This window comes from Sus scrofa, chromosome 17 (assembly GCF_000003025.6).
Source record: "Sus scrofa isolate TJ Tabasco breed Duroc chromosome 17, Sscrofa11.1, whole genome shotgun sequence".
In the NCBI taxonomy this organism is placed as follows: Eukaryota; Metazoa; Chordata; class Mammalia; order Artiodactyla; family Suidae; genus Sus; species Sus scrofa.
The window spans coordinates 35,077,193-35,093,451 of NC_010459.5; the positions used below are offsets into that span (position 1 = coordinate 35,077,193).

The 16,259-nt window shown below is 40.2% G+C and overlaps 1 pseudogene; it reads left to right on the forward strand.

Moving 5' to 3' along the window:
- On the forward strand, window positions 399-1,604 carry LOC100738288 (annotated as a pseudogene).

Here is a 16,259-nt window from a genome sequence, read left to right on the forward strand (position 1 = left end):
AACAAGGATGATGATGATGATTGCTAAGAATTAATGAGCACGGACTATGTTTCAAGAGTGTTTGTTCTTTCAGAAGAACAGCTTTCAAAGTGAACTAAGGAGTTCCCGTCGTGGCTCAGTGGTTAACGAATCCGACTAGGAACCATGAGGTTGCAGGTTTGATCCCTGGCCTCGCTCAGTGGGTTAAGGATCTGGCATTGCCGTGAGCTGTGGTGTAGGTTGCAGACGTGGCTCGGATTCCGCGTTGCTGTGGCTCTGGTGTAGGCTGGTGGCTACAGCTCCGATTCAACCCCTAGCCTGGGAACCTCCCTATGCCGCGGGAGCGGCCCAAGAAATGGCAAAAAGACAAAAAAAAAAAAAAAAAAAAAAAAAAAAAAGAACTAAAACGTAGACTGCAGTATTGGATTTTCTCTGCTTTTCAGAAAATTAAATGTGGTCAGAAGACCAAGAAGTTCAGGAAGATGAATTGCTGGCCCAGGTGAGTATGATGGAGGTGTTTTAGAAAAGCAGAGCCTTCCAAAGTGGAGAAACCATGATTTATTTGGACTTTCCACAACATTTCAAGATATTTGTAAGTACTATCTGCACCCACAAGCACTTAGACATCCTCTGGGTAGAATACCAGGGCAGCATGATCCCGTTGGCCTGGATGCTACTTGAATATTGTGTCTCCTTTTGAGCTCAAGATGGGTGCTCAGGGAAAAAGGCGCAGGACAGCGCAAGCCTCTTTCAACACAGAACTAGATTTTGGAGGAGCTGCTAGATCGGACGTAACCCAAGAGGAAGTTGTAGATGAAAGAGCCAGGTAGGAGGTGGGATCAATTGTTCCGTCGAATTCAGGAAATCTCGGACTTTGATCAAGCTCAGCAGATAAAAGTCTTTAATAGCAAATTGTTCCTGTGCAATTATCCGTTTCTGTGAGAAGCTAGGTAGTGACATCTGTACTTCTTAGAGTGCAAGTACATGTATTGCAAAGCCTGTCTGAAGAACTACTTTGAAATCCAGATCAGAGCTGGCCAAGTTCAATGCCTCAACTACCCAGGATTCAAATGCTCTTTGGTGGCCACTCCTGGCCAGGTCAAAGGACTAGTGAAAGCAAATATTTGCCCATTATGACCCCCTTCTCCTCCAGTCCCCTTTGGCCCGAAGCAGATGTGAGCTACTGCCCATGCTCAGGCTGCCAGCCGGCACCCTGGCTGTACCATGCGCATCTGCTCCAGCTGCACTTTTGCCTTCTGTACCTTGTACAAATTGACTTACCATGGTGTCTTTCCATGAAAGGTGCCTGCAGGCTTATGAAATGCGTACTTGCAAATAGATAAGGCCAAAAGACTTTGGGAACTGAGATATGATAAAAGAGTGATTCAGAAGGCACCGAAGTTGGCCTGTCCTGACTTTATGCAATATTTCTACTGGATTGATTTCTCTTCCCAGAGCAAACCCTTATAAACATTTCACCCATCCTGCCTCCCTCTGTTGTAACTGGTTGTTCCATTTTGCGGATGTTAATGGAGATATTTGGGAAGATGAGATTGAAGACTCGTTAACTCCCACTGCTCAAGATGTGGACATGGAGTAGTGTATACAGACGTAGAATTAGAATGCTGTACACCTGAAACTTAAATAATAATTTTTTTAAATATGTGGAAGTGAAATGGTTTGCCCTAATCTTTTGTCAAGTACACAAAGTAATTTTGCTGGATGTTTAAGCTACCATTTATCCACTCTTCTTATGCAGAAGATATGGAAGAACTAGTTTATATTTTCATGTGCTAAGGCACAATCATATGTTTTTCAATATAACATAATTGAGAAATGCATAAGCCAAAGCTTCAGTATATGAAAACTAGGTATTAAATATTAAGATGTGTCTGAAGCTCTGAGTCGTTAAAAATTATTTATTTTCTTCACAAGCTTTAGATAAGGAGAGAAATAAAGATTAACTCTTTTATCTCTGAGAATATCCCTCTAAGATCTTCTCTGGGAGTCTCCTCAGTATACTATTCCTTAAAATTGAGGCAGATGGAACTCCTATTAAAACTGTCCTGAGGAGTTCCCGATGTGGCGCAGTGGAAACAAATCTGACTAATATCAACGCTGCAGGCATGGCTCTAAAAAGGCAAAGAATAAAAAATTAAAAAAATAACTGGGATTACGCATGAGTGCCTGTGCAGCTGTTAGCATTGAGCACATGAAGGGTTGGTAGTCAGCTGGCACTCATTAGTTTGGCCACATCAGTTGTTAAAATATTTAGATATTTCAGTTCCAAGTAGTGAAAAGAATTTCTCTAGCTATTGAGATATCATAGTGGAAATCAGTAGAAACTGGTTATAGCACAAACACAGGTATAGGGTCAGATGGGTATCCAGCAAATACTGGGAGTATTTAGGTGGTGAATATAACTGGCCCCAACTGCTCCAAGAAGACCCTAGTTTGGGGAGCTGTAGAAGAGGATGCTCACTATGCAGGTGGGCAATGATAGTTTCGTCAGGAGCCTGATGCAGGCTCTCAAGTCTGTGCCCTACAGCAAATGTTTGTACCTAGGGACCAGCAATGCACATACCCAACACCCCATGGTTTAAGTAAAATAAAACACCAGGGTCATTATTAAAAGGGGCCTTTTAAGAAGAGATGGATGCACTTTCTTATTCGAAACCATGGTTCAATCCATTCCAAACCATGATTAAAACCAAATCAACATTCATCCAGTAACAGCCACGTGAAATATGACTTTATCAATATTTTATAAAAATTAACTGTTGATTTGGAAGTCATTGGAATGATTAGATGAGAAGATTGTACTTCCTTTTGAACACTACATGGTTTATCTAGCGATTAGAAGGGAACATATTTAAAATATTTAATCCATATACTGATTTATACATTAACTTATATTACTATACTTATTAAATATGTATACTATCACACCTTGGTACAGATCTTGATAATACCTGTAATACAATACAAAGAGAAGAATACATATATTCTTACTGTGTACATATATACATACAGATATATGCGTATATGTATGTGTGTATATATATATCCGTGTATACTATGTATATACACATACGAATATCACAAATTTATGTATATGTGTAAAATGTATGTGCTTGAGGGGCAACACTCATTAGGGAAAAACCTCATCTTTCCTCTTCTCATCTGTCCTATTCCAACAAATCTTAGAGAAAACTTACTGAGTTCACCCAGAAAAGCTAACAGGAATTTTTATTAGGAATGAATTGAATTCAGATTATTTAGGGGCGATGAATGTTTTCAGTCATCTTATCCAGGAGCGCAAATGTCTCAACACCTATGTCCTTTATTAGCATTTTAACATTTTCTCCATAGAAGTCTTACTTATGATCCAAATAAAGTCTACAGACTTTATAGATTTTTCTGCTGTTGAAAACTATATTTCATTTTACATTGCATGCTTCACTTGATTATTGGTAACATGGAGAAATGCTATTGATTTTTGCGAGTTTATCTTACATCTAGCAAACCTATGCAACTCTCTTTTTAATTCCACTAGATCGTCTTTTGATTCTGAGGTGTTTTTTTTTTTGTTTTTTTTTTTCAGGATAGTAATTGTATCATCTGCAAGCAATGGCAGAAACCTCCACCTCTTCAATCCTTGCACTTGTTTCTTATTTTTCCTAATAGCATTCACCAGGCCCTCCACCATCACAATAAACATTTGCAATATTAGTGAGAATCCTTGTTTTCTTCCACTTTTAAAGGGAATGTATCTAAAATTCCTTGAATAAATATAACATTTGCCCCAAGAATTTGGCATTTAATTTTTAACATATTTAGTGGGTTCTCTTTTCCTCCTAATTTCTCAAGATATTCTACTACAATTGGTTTTTGAAATTTATAAAATGCTTTCTCTGAATCATCAAAGGTGACTCTATAGTGCTTCTCTTTTGACTCTATTAACATAGAGAATTCCATTGCTAGAGTTTCTGATATTATATCATCCTCCTATTTTTAGATATATCCTAATTTCTCATTGTATACTTTTGACGCATTATTAAATTTGGTTTATCTACAATTTTATTTGGAATTTTGGCGCATACATACAGAGGGATACGGTCAATTGTTTTCTGTTCTTTATGGTTCCTACCTGGTTTTGAAATCAAGATCATACTAACCTCCTAAAATCATCTGAGTGACTTCTACATTTCCTCTATTTTCTGGAACAACTTGTGTAAGACAGGAATTAACTGTTCCCTCAAAATTCCCTAGATCTGAGGTGACCATGTAATTCATCTATAATTGATGTAAACAGGACACATTCAGAAATAAAGGAGAACATTATTAATAACTATGCCAGGGCAAAGGAGGATGAACAAAGACTATTCTAAGCAAAACAAAGCAGAACTCAATGTTAATACTTTATGAGTATGGGACTTAGTGGGAGGTGAGGCCTCTTAGTACCTTGTCAATGTCTTCACGCTTGGTCGATCTAGTCAGGTTTGCATTTCTTCCAGTACTACTTTGATGGATTGCTTTTCTTTGAAGTAGTTTTCATTTCATGATAGAGCAAAATGTTCTGTAAAGCTGCCATGCCCAAAGCACAGAATGTGAGTTTTACGTCCCTTCAATCTCTTGCAACCCTGCATAGTCCCCGTTTTGTCACACACTGATTTGCTGAAGACATTGGGTCAGGTGTTCTAACAGCGATCCACCTTCTTTTTTATCTACTTTTCTTTAGCTTGTTCTCAATGGGAACTCCCTCTTTATGGTTTTCACACAAATTTTAATCCTTAACTGATCAATAAATTCTTTGCAAGATTTGCAAGACTCAACTCAGTAGAATAGAACTTTCCCTCGGGAACTAGAGATATTTAGTACTAGGAATACAACTCCTACTAGTGAGGCAGGATAAATATTTAATTTGTTCAAATGAGTTACCAGTTTCCAAGTTAAAAATTTTGCTTAGTGGGTGCCTCAAAGGGTGACCTGAGTTTTTCTGCTTGTACCCATCTCTGGGAAATCATGTCTTTTCATTGATTCAGTGTATTTCAATCCATTATATTTGGTTTATAGTTATTCTCTCTCAGTACATTGAAGATATAGCACCGCTATCTTTAGACTTTTATTGTTGGTGTTGAAAATGTTGCTGTCAGTCTAATTTTTGACCACACTGCCCTTCCCTCACCACCAGCGTCCTTACCATGAGAGCCTCCCAGACCTATAGTTTCTCCAGTGAGAAGATAAGAGCCTAGCTGAAAGGTGGACATCCAGCTTCCCTATGTTGTAGGACACTTACAAGGGGTTCACTGGAGTCTCATCTCCTGGGGATCATTGGTGGAAGCTATGGAGCTCAATAGTGGGAATCGGATAGAGATGGAAAAGGGGGAAGGACATCCAGAAACCAGCACTCAGATCTTGGATGGCATTCCTTCTTGCAGTGGTGCCCAAGCAAGGTCCTCGCCAGCAGCCCTGTCCATCTAGAGAGTCAATCCAGTGTCTCCATCTGGCCAGGAAGCTCAGTTCACAGTTCTACCTGATTTGGATTCCCAGCCAACAAGCTGTATGGGTTCGGAGCTCATTATATAGCCGAACTCAAGCCAGGAACAAATTTCCAGCATAGTCTCAAACAAGCTACATGGGTTTTGAGCTCATTCTAGTGCCCAATGCATGCAAGAAACAAATTTCCAGCATAGCCTCAGCATAGTCTAAAGTCCCACCCATCTGAGAAGTGTAGCTGCATTTGCCAGATAGCCACAAAGAATATCCTATATCCTGCCTGGTCAGGGGAGTAAATGTACACTCTTGTCCAACTGGTCAGCATAGCCTCAGTGCCACTCATCCAGGAAGCATGTCCACAGACTCCCAGCAGCCACAGAGCACATCCTATAGCCCACCCAGCAGCCCTGCGCAAATGGTAGACATAGCCTCTGGCACCACATAACCAGATCAGCCTGAGTAGGGATCCTGAGCAGTCTAAGAGTCCAGCTATGGTACTGCCCAGCCATGGAGTCCAGCCTACAGCCCCCCTTCCCCCAATAGCAGAGCCCAGTATATAGCCCAGCCCAGTTGCTGAGCACACCATACAGCCTCTCTCAGACAGGGAGCCAGTTGGTGACGTTGCCCAATCACAGAGCTTAGGCTATAGCTCAACACAACTAAGAAGCTCACATGCAACATTGCCCAATTGCAGAATACAGTTTCCAGCTTCACTCAACAATGGGGTACAGCTGGAGGCCCCATTCAACCAGAGAGCACAGCCAGCAACCTCACTCAACAGTGGAGCATAGTCCACGGCCACCCTGATCACAAAGCCCAGCCTGCGGCCTCACTTGAACACAGAGTCCAGCCAGCGGCACCTTCCAATCAGGAAGCATGGTCTGAGGCCCCACTCATCCAAGAGCAATGGCAGAGCACAGCCCTGCCCAGTTGTGCAAGCCAATCCTGGCATGGCCCTGCTACCTACCCTAACAGAGGTGACTGCAAAACTGTGCTGGCAGCCCCACCTGAATGCAGTCCTGGCCACGGAAGCCACATAGAGGCCTTGTGTGAACCCAGAGTCTGTACAGCAGGCATACCCAGCTTCAGAGCCCAGGCAGTGGAACCCCCACCCACATCAGAACAAGAGCAGTTGCCTCACCCAACTAGAGACCCTGACAGCCCCACCTGCCCAGGGACGTGACCAGCTTGATCCCTCCAGTATCCCCAGCTGAGCTGACTGGTAAAGGTCTTTCCCTGCTGAAATGAACCTGGATTGTCTGGAGAAGAGACAACTTCCTCAAAGCACAGATACCAACACAGGAAACAAAAATCACAATCATGTAAACATGTCAATGGAAACTAACAAAGATCCAATAACAACAACAAAAAAGTGGACAAAAAGTCTTGACACATTTGTAAGAAGTTTAAAAAGCAGTCTTTGGAGTTCCCATTATGGCTCAGAGGAAACAAACCTGGCTAGTATCCATGAGGACACGGGTTTGATTCCTGGTCTAGCTCAGTGAGTTAAGGATCCAGCAATGCTATCTATCAGCTGTGGTGTGGGTCGCAGATGTGGCTCAGATCTGGTGTTGCTGTGGCTTTGGGGTAGGCCAGCAGCTATAGCTCTGATTCGACCCCTAGCCTGGGAACTTCCACCCCTAAAAAGCAAAAAGTAAATAAATAAAAATAAAAATAAAAAGAAGTCTTTTCCTCATTATTTCCATTCAGACAGAGAGACACAGCTGCATCCTCCAATGCCAGTGTCAGTGACTTTTTTCAGCCTTTCATTACCACATGTCTTTTTGAGTCCCATGTTGCCTAGGCACCAAGTTTTGTGTCCCCAACATCAACACGTTGTCACTTTTAATGTTTCCTCCTTTCTCAGCCTCATAAGCAGAAGAAATCTGATTTCTAGTTTCAGCATCTCTCTGAAGGCCTTTTGGAGGCTCACTGTCCTCTCTGGGGTTCAGGTTCACCCTGGCTTCATCATCGTCACAAAACAAGCTGTAGAGTGTGACAGTATTGGTGGGCATTACAAAAAAAAAAATCACTGAGCGGTGGTTGGTTCCCATAAGTAGAGAAGATTGAGGAGGAGGAGTTTAGGAAAGAAGAAGGGCTGAAGAAAGGACATGAGAACAGGAGAAGAATGACTGTCCTGCCTCCCAAATTGTGGAAGGCTCTGAGAAACCTCTCTCAAGTTCTTCTTTTGGAAATACTCAGGCTTTAAGAGGAGACTTCTGGGAACATGCCAGTCCTATTTCTTCCTCCAGATTCTTAGGCTTGAACCATTTCGTGCTTGTGAAGATCCTCCCCCAGGAATTTGGGGAATTTGGGGCAAAGGCCACTAGATACTTTTGGTTCTAAGGAGGTAACTGAATTCCCTTTCAATAGACCCAGATCCAGCCTGATTAAATGGAGCCCATTAAGGCAAAGCCCAACCAAGACCCAAGTTCAACCCAGCTACAAACCCGTCCTCAGTCCTGATCATTCGCAGCATCCCTCAAATTGAAACCACACTCGAACTCAATCCTAACTCCAACCCTCCTCTACCCAGGGTCTATTCAAGCTTAACCCTAAGCCAACAACTCCTTACTACTAGCCCCAGTTTAGCCCATTACCCTGCCTCATCCCTACACCTAGATTCATTTGTCCTGAAATTTCATCCTTTCTCCACCCCAAACCAATCCTAACCTCCCTAATATAACTCCCTACCTAAGAGTCTTCCTGAAACACCTTCCCAATATCTCCCTAACTGGAAGCTCCCCTCGCTGTCCACGCCAATTCATCCCTCAATATATAATACATCTCTCAGGTGATACTGAGATCCCTCCCCTTCCCAAACTGGACTCAATCACTTGCCTCTAATTCTACATCTAATTGCATGTTATATCAGCCAGAGTCCTATCAATTATTTTGACAGAGGAAACTTAATACTTCACTGTAATGTTGTTAATATTAACTAATTTAATTTTAAATTTAATATAATAATTGCTAACTAGGCATTTGAGAATTGAAAATAAATTTAAATAGATAAAATTTTGCAGAGATAGCAACTGCAGGAATCAACTAACACTCCCAGGGCTGGGATAACAAGAAAGGAGATTGGGAAGTTCCTGTTGTGGCTCAGCAGTAACAGACCTGACTAGTATCCATGAGGACGTGTGTTCGATCCCTGGACTCGCTCAGTGGGTTAAGGATGCTGCATTGCTGTGAGCTTTGGTGTAGGTCACAGACGCACCTTGGATCCCACGTTGCTCTGGCTGTGGTGTAGGCTGGCAGCTCTGATTCAACTCCTGGCCTGGGAATTTCCATAGGCTGCAGGTGCAGCCCTAAAAAGACAAAAGAAAAAAAAAAAGAAGAAAGAAAGTAAGTAAAGAAAAAGAAAAGGAAAGAAAGAAAAGAAAAACATATATAATTGGAATTATTAAAGCTTAGAAACTTGGAGGAAGGGACCTGCAGAACTGAAATGCAATCCTCTAAGGAAAACACTCTGCTTTCTTAGAATTGGTATCACTGTGCAGCATAATAAAGTTGGCTCTGTAAATGTTGGAAATTACAAACTGGATTCAACTGCTGCTGAAAGAACGCCCTATCAATGTTGAGGTGAAGACGCAAGGTTAGGGTAATGCTGATGTCTACAGGAAATAGACAGGAAACCCCAAGGAAGTAAATATGATGGAGCAAGTCCTTCTTCCTCCTCCAGCCTCGTAGTGTCCCTCTAGCAACCCCTTCTGGCAGAGCTTAATGAAGGGACTGGCAAAGGGGAACAGTGGTTTGCAGAGTGGTCAGCAGTGCAAAGCAATGCAAAGCAGAGTATAGGTTGGATTTGGAGCTGAGGGACAAGAAGCAATGGCATAAGAAGTGGCATACATATCAGGGCCAGCCTTGATTCTAAGTGACACATGCCTGAGCGTTCTCCCTTTCCACCACTGCAGCAATACCAATCTCTTTTCGTTGTTGTTGTTTTGTCTTTTTAGGGCTGCACCTGCAGCATATGAGGCCAGGGATCGAACCTGCATCCTCATGGATGCTAGTCAGATTCATTTCTGCTGAGCCACGATGAGAACTCCCAACACAAATCTGGTGTGGCAGAAAAGATCCAGAAAGAGATACTAACATGAAATAATCATGGGGTTACCCCCATTCACCAAGATGCTTGCAATTGGGCTTCAGTTGCTTGCCACCCTAATACAAGATTAGTATCCTAAAACAGGATTGGGGCTGCAGTACTACTGAGAATCTCCTATATTATTTGAGTTTCATGGGCCATTTGCTATGGAACTTTATCCCATGGAAATTTTCCGTGACAAAAAAAAAAATCTGGACATGAAATTCCTTGACTGCAGGGTCCCAGGAGAAAAACAGGTAAATTCATATAGCAGAGAAAATAGTTTTTGCAGCAAGGCTGAACTCTAATATTATTTACTGCTGAGACCAGATAGTTTTTGGTCAGTGAAGTATAGCGAGAGGGAGGAAACTTATCTGAAGTTGACCTGTCAGACAGACAACATTTAACATATGTCCTCGCGAGATACTCTTCTTCGGGAGCATTGGCCACTGGCCAACACCCATAACAAAAGTAGGGTGTCCCTCCTAGGAAGGCAAACAGGCAAATGGAAACCATCCGTCCTTTGTGTGAGACACAAATACTAATGGAAATATTTTTTAAGAGAAGAATTTTCAATAATAAATCATCTTTGGCCACCTGCCAGGCAAGAGTTATGGAGTGCTTCATGCATTTAGGCTTGAGCTAAGCACTGTAGGAGCAAGAGGGTAGAGGAATGGGAATTAAAATTGAGGGAAAAAGGAAAAGAGGGAAGGTGAGCAGGTCAATTAATATGCATCAAGCAACAATTTTTCATCAGATTCTGTTCTAAATAACAATATGTGCACTGGACACAGATAAGGTGTTAATTTTCCCAAGGTCCTTAGCTCTTGAGAAGAAGGATGAGAAAACAAATTAATCTGAAGTCTTGAACAAAGAACATCTTCACAGAGATAGGGTGGGGTGGAGGCAGTGAAAGAGATATTCATAAAATGATACTGTTGAATCAATAGTTCCCTAATAGTCATTATTAATTCAAATATATCTCACGTTCGGTTTCGATGAGAAACCTGTGGGGTCATTTTACTTGTTTGTTTCATTGTATGAGAGGAGTTGGTAGGTCCAGGGATCCCTTCTGACTTTTTATCTTTAAGGAAAGATAAAATGTGACACATATAATAAATACCACAACCAGTTGGAATTACAGACCTTGTGGAGGTTGAGGTTAATTTCATAAGATGTAGCAACAAACTTTGAAGTCTGGGTAGTTTACAAAATGCTTCTTTGTTAGCATTAATCTTCATACGAATAGCTTTATCAAACTGGATATTATCTGCTTTTCTAGCAGATTACATGGGAGGAAAGAACATTTTCTTCTTGTGGAAATTTATTTCACCAGCAGAGAGCAGGATTTACAGTTGCCAGAACGAGGGCTGGAATCTCAATGATTACTAAGAAGGGGAGGAAAAAGCAAGTTAAAAACTTATAGACAGAGACCACAGAGGGTTTTTAACACGTAGAAGATGGAGCATATAATGTTTTACATTCACGATTCTCCTCTCTGTTGTCAACACAATTTACCTTAGCCTTGGATTTGCAGAAAATGCCTTCGCTCCTTTTTACTGGGTTTCTTTTCCAGAATGCACTAGAATCTGTGTGAGAACATTTATCCATTAGTTAAGGCTGCAAATTATGCAACATTCCCTAAGTGTCACTGCTTAATATAAACTGTTTCTTCCAGCACCATTATTATACTGAAAGTGTTGGATTTTTTTTTTTTTTTAAGGAATTACCTTCTTTATACCTTTCTTTTTACGAGACCTCCAGACCTCCTCAGGGCCCCTTCGCACTTCTTTTCCTCCTCCATTCTCCTTTTTATAAACTTAAAATTTTCCGAAAACTTTTTCCTTGTCTCTTAATCCAATAACAGTCACTGCTTATCTCTCATTTATATGTGATTTGTACAAGACATCAAGTAATGGCAAGCTCCACTTCTCCTTCGAGACATCCATTTTGGGTGAGGATTTATAAACTGGGGCTTCCAAGCTAACTGTCATCTAGGAAATTGATACCTCCTCAGTCCAGCCAATAAATCATTGCTTAATAAATCACTACATGCATTTGAAAAGAAAATAGAGTCTAATCGTTAATAATCAGCTTCTGCGCTTCATCTTTTTCCAGGCTCCTGGACAGCACAAGTCTTGACCACTCTGGTTACCCAAGGTTTTTTCAGGGTGTTCACTAGGTTTAACTGATCAACATCCAGAAGTGTCCAGACAGGTCTCAAAGTGGACATCTCGAAGTGTATACTACAGTGTACCACCTAGACTCCCCATCAGGACTGCCAAGAATGCTGGCTGCCGAAAGCTCATAGCTCAGTCTCTGTGTGTTGCCCTCTACTAAAAGAAGCTACCACACCCAAGGCAATGTTATATGCCAATTATACTCCCATAAAATTAATTGATTGATTGATTAATGGGGAGGGGGCAAGAAAGTGGTTCTAATAAAGAGACTTTTGTCCAATTAAAACAAAAAAGTGTTTAGAAGTTCCTGTTGTGGCTCAGCGGGTTAAGAACTCAAATAGTATCCATGAGGACTCGGTTTCAATCCCTGGCCTTGCTCAGTGGGTTAAGGATCTGGTGTTACTGCAAGCTGTGGTGTAGATCACAGATGCTGTTTGGATCTTTTGTTGCTGTGGCTGTGGCATAGGCCAGCGGCTATTGCTATTTGACCCCTAGCCTGAGAACTTCCATTTGCTACAGGTGCAGCCCTAAAAGACCAAAAAAAAAACTTTAAATAAACAAAAAAATTTTTGAATATTTATCTGGACTATTCTTCATGTGTATTAAAAAACTATCTAAATATTATAAAAGACCTTCAAATGCAGGTATGAACTGCTTTCTTTACCTGGACATCATAAAAATAAAATCTCTTTTATAATACTGTTGAGTGGCGTTCCTGTTGTGGCTCAGTGGTAATAAACCCAACTAGTATACATGAGGACAAGGAATCGATTCCTAGCCCCACTCAGTAGGTTAAGGATCTGGCATTGCTGTGAGTTGGGGTGTGGGTCACAGATGGCGCTCAGATCTGGTGTTGCTGTGGCTGTGGTGTAGGCCAGCAGCTGCAGCTCCAATTCAACCCCTTGCCTGGGAACTTCCATATGCCGCTGCTGGCGTGGCCCTAAAAAGACAAAAGAATAATAATAATGATAGTAATAATAATAATAATACTGTTGAGCGATTCTGAAAGAATCCAAAACATACTAATCAAGCCTAACTAGTTCTAAAATGTTCTTTCTTTCTCTATGTGTATCATGTGCTAGATTACATAAGCAAAGGAAGAGAGTAAATCTTTGGTGCCAACAGTAAATTACGAACACCAATGCTAGTCTGAATACGATGCTTGTCCATCACTAAGGTCTCAAATTTTTTTTTTTTTTTTTTTAATGAGAGTTGCGATGTTTATTTCAGGTTCTCTCTTGTTTTTTTTGTTTTTTGTTTTTCACACCTGCAGCATGTAGAAGTTCCCAGGCCAGGGATTGAACCAGTGCCACAGCCGCAGCCAGAGTACAATGGTGAAAATGCAGGAGGCTTAACCTGCTAGGCCATCAGAGGACTCCCTCCCAGGTCTCAATTTGAGTCTTGATTTGGGTAAGGGCACTATCTGTGAACGCTGTCACAGGCGGTTTGTCAGTTTTGCTTGAGATCAGAAAGCCACGGTCTCACCCGTGCGAAAAATTGGGGTCATAATATTTTATAATCACCATTGTAGATGCTAAGAGAAGGATCTTTTGAAATTTCAGCTACTCCAAAATGACGGAATCTTTATTAGTTTTACAATTTTCCAAGTCATAAAATACCCTAAATGTGTAAGGAGTCAATGCTCTTTTGAGATCTGAGAAAGCACAGGTGATGAAGGGAGAAAGGCCGCCTTCAAAACAAAACACCCACAAAGAAGAAAATATTTGCTAACTCAAGAGTTCCCGTGGTGGCGCAGTGGTTAACGAATCTGACTAGGAACGATGAGGTTGCGGGTTCGGTCCCTGCCCTTGCTCAGTGGGTTAAGGATCTGGCATTGCCGTGAGCTGTGGTGTAGGTTGCAGAAGCGGCTCGGATCCCGCGTTGCTGTGACTCTGGCGTAGGCCGGCGGCTACAGTTCCGATTCGACCCCTAGCCTAGGAACCTCCATATGCCGCTCGAGCGGCCCTAGAAATGGCGAAAAGACAAAAAAAAAAAAAAAAAAAAAAAAAAAAAAAAAAAAAATTGCTAACTCATATTGAGAACAGACTACATTTTTATCCTCTATTTCATTCACATTTCTTTTTTTATTAGTTTTAATATATCTTGATGTGTACTTAAGTGTATACATATAGTTTATACTTAGCCAAACAATGATTAAATGACAATGTAGGCGCTAATGTTAAAAACATAAAATATCTTTAACAAGTTTATTTTAAGACAATGTAATTAAAAAAAAACTTGTTTGAAAAAGAAATTCTTAACAGAAGTTTTCACAGCTATTAAGCTACAATCACATTATCCTTTCAGAAAAATGTCACTTCATGATACCTGTAGCAGAAAATCTATACAATTTGATCTAATACTTTTAATAAAATTGGATTAACTTTTCAAAAAAAAAAAAGACAATGTATATAACTCTTGTATCATGACACCCACCCTAACTTGGGTGGTTTGAAGAACCAATTCATTTATATTAATAAGAATATATAAGTTTTAAAAATCTGGGAAGTTCCCATCATGGCTCAGCAGTTAACAAACCTGACTGGTATCCATGAGGATGCAGGTTCGATTCCTGGCCTCAATCAGCGAGTTAAGGATCTAATGTTGCCATGAGCTGTGGTGCAGTTTACAGAGGCGGCTCAGATCCCGCATTGCTGTGGCTGTAGTGTAGGCCGACAGCTGTAGCTCTGATTCCCTAGCCTGGGGACCTCCATATGCCACAGGTGCAGCCCAAAAGGACAAAAAAAAAAAAAAAAAAAATTAGAACTATGTGGTAACTATAGACTTTATTTTCTATCTTTCCAAATATTAATTTTCTTAAAGTATTAAAATAAGGATTTCTACCCAACTGTCATAATATTGAGTTGTTCTAAAAATCCTAATTCAATGACAGATTTTGGAAAACATATCTAAACTAACTTTAAAAGGACAATGAAATCATTGTTCATCATAACAATTTGACAGAGAAATGACATCATAAAACTGTATCTAGATAGTCTAAGTGGTGAAACTATCAATTCATAAATGGAACATTAGCTGAAGTGTACAAGAAACAAATTTACAAACACTCTATGTATAAGTTATGGCTTATTTAAATGAAGACCTAGGTTTACCTTTCATCTCCTTAAATATTATTATAATGAACAAAAACTGATCTGCAGAGTGTAAGGAATTTAGGTATTTATTTATTTATTTATTTATTATTATTTTTTTTTTATAATTTTTTTTTTTTTTTGTCTTTTTGCCTTTTCAGGGGCAGCTTCCACGGCATATGGAGGTTCCCAGGCTAGGGGTCCAATCAGAGCTATAGCTGCCAGCCTACTCCAGAGCCATAGCAACGCGGGATCTGAGCCGTGTCTTCGGCCCACACCACAGCTCACAGCAACGCTGGATCCTTAACCCACTGAGCAAGGCCAGGGATCGAACCCGCAACCTCATGGTTCCTAGTTGGATTCTTTAACCACAGAGCCACGATGGGAACTCCTAGGTATTTATTTTAACCATTTTGTAAAATAATAAAAAGTCTTGGATAAACTAAAAATTTCACGTTTGTATTTTTTATTTTCCACTGAGACAATTCAGAGAGAATAATTAAAGAGTTCTCTTAACCCAACTTTACAATAAATAAATAAATAAAAATATTTCCTTGCTTGAGAGGGAACTGGATGTAACTATAAAATCTCTCTCTCAACAAAGGGGTGTTAAAAACTTTACAGAAGGTTTCATAATACCTTTTTATGGTTACTTGTTATTAGCCTAAAGTCAATTTGCATATCTTTTGTTCCTAATATTGCACTCTGCAGGAACACTTAGATCATTTAACTAAAATTAGATTTTCCCTTTTCTCATCCAAAAACATTGTTAAGTGAAAGTATTTATATTAGAACACAGGAACACCATTTAAATCACTTTTAAGATCTTTGTGAATTGGGAGGTTTTCTTTTATACATTTTTATTTGTATATTGTTTTTATCTTATTCCTAAAAAAGTTTATTATTCCTTTTGGACAAAAGATTTTAAACACTTCAGTACTTTAATTTCTTCCCTTGCAAAGAACATTTTCTGGTAGGAAACCATTGTAAGACTCAGTCCTCAAAGATAGATTTCTTTAAACTATTTAAGGTATTTGCACATGTTACAAGATTAAACTGATGGTTCAATTCCTCAAGAACTTGCCACTTTCTCCTTGGTTTGAGAGTTTTCTTCTTGAAATGCTCTCAGATTTAAAGCATTGTGAATTTGGGGGTGATTATTTTTTCCCCTTGGGTATTTTGTTTGTTTCATTTTTGGCCACAACTGCAGCATGCAGAAGTTCTCAGGCCAGGGATTGAATCCAAGCCACAGCAGTGATAATGCTGAGTCCTTAACCGCTAGGCAACCAGGGAACTCCTCCCTTGGATATTAATAAAAACCTTCATACCCATTCCAATAACCTGCTTGGGCAGCCTGACCTATCTAATGCAGAGATGCATTTTAAAAGAAACTCCTTTCTTTTTTCAGTCATATATTTA